We start from the raw sequence: 1,750 nt of genomic DNA on the forward strand, positions 1-1,750 counted from the left end.
TTCATTCAAGTCAAGTCATTTGAGAGAAAAAGAGGTCCCAGTTTGGATATCTGCAGAACTGGTCACAGACCTCCAGCCTGAAGAGTACTTCCACCACTACCCTCTCCCTTCTATGGGGAAGCCAATTCTGAATCCAAAGTGGCCAAGTCACCATGGATCCCAATAATCTCAAATCTTCTGAATGAGCCTACCATGAGGGACCTTGTCAAAAGCTTTACCAAAATCCACGTAGACTACATCCATTGCTCTACCTTCAAATCACAACTGTCATCTCAAAAAAAACCAAGTTATTAAGACATAACCTGCCCTGCACAAAGCCACGCTGACTGTCATTAGACCATGCTTTTCCAAATGCATGTAAATCCCATCCTCAAGTATTCTCTCCAATAGCTTCCCAACCACTGGATGGGAGACCCACCCATCTAGTTTCCTGGATTGTCCCATTTCCTTTTTTTCCCCCCCAAGGAGGAACAAATTAGCTACTTGCTAATCCTCCAGGACCTCTCCAGTGACTAGAGGATACAAAGATTTTGGTCAAGGCCCCAGCAATCTCCTCTTGCATCTCTCAAGAACCCTGGCTAGATACCATCAAGCCCTGGGGACTTATCCACTTTAATGCTCGAGACCTAAAACCACTTCCAAAAAAAAGCCTGGTTATTTTTAAATTCCAAGACCCTAGAAACAAAGGCCAAATTTGCACTTGTCTGTTATTTGCTGCACCTACACACTAGCCTCGTTTCACACGGAAAAACAGAGACCTTTGCACTTTTCCGGGATCTCTTGCTATTTTAAGAGACTATGTTGAATCTTCTAAAGATGCATCACCTCACTTTCCTACGTTAAACTCCATCTGCATGGTGTTTGCTCACTCAAAATTTATATTCTCACCACATGTCCTCCAATCCATATCTTGGGTCATCAGCAAGTTAGATACATCACACCTTGTGCTGCACAACATTATTAACAGTGAGACTAGCCTTTAGGTTGGTAAAGACTTAATTCAGATTTTGCATAGTCCCTAGTCCACACTAAATATCATTAATCCTGTGAACACCCAGCTTGCGCAATAAGTACCAAAGTTATTGAAAGCCTTCTGAAAATCTGAATATGCTAGAATGAACAGTTCCACTTTACCAACTGCTTGTTATATCTTCAATGACATCTAGTAAGTTTGTCAAACATGATTTCCCTTTCACAAGAGCACACCACTGCATTAAGCTTTAAAATGCCCTGCAATTTCTTCCTGAATAAATAGACTTAAGCAATTTTCCTATTACAGATGTGGGCAAACTGACTTAATTTCCTCAGAAGTGGGGGGCAAGAGGCTCACAAATAAATAGAGAGAAGAGATGGTGATAGGCGAGTGCAAGTAGGCAGTGGTGGGGATGGTCAAGTGAGGTGGGAAGTGGATAGGGGGAAGAGAAGATGGACAGGTTGTGTCAGGTCAAGGAGGTGGAGATGAGGCCGGGGTGGGGAGATTTTGAAACTGGCAAAAATCCACGTTTAGGCCATAGGCTTCCAAGATGGAATTGGAGGTGCTGCTCCTCCAGTTTCCAGGTGGTGTCGTTGTCCATCCTCGGCCTCCTCCAGTGTCACATGTTGCCCAGGGAGTCGGGGAGTTGAAATGATTTGTGACCAGAAAGTGTTGTTGTTTGTCACAAACAGTCTCTAAGCCCCCACCTGGTCTCACCGATGTAGAGGCAGCCATGTCGGGAGCAGCAGATGCAATAGATCACATTGACAGACATGC

Source organism: Rhincodon typus, chromosome 41, assembly GCF_021869965.1.
Source record: "Rhincodon typus isolate 14 chromosome 41, sRhiTyp1.1, whole genome shotgun sequence".
NCBI lineage: Eukaryota > Metazoa > Chordata > Chondrichthyes > Orectolobiformes > Rhincodontidae > Rhincodon > Rhincodon typus.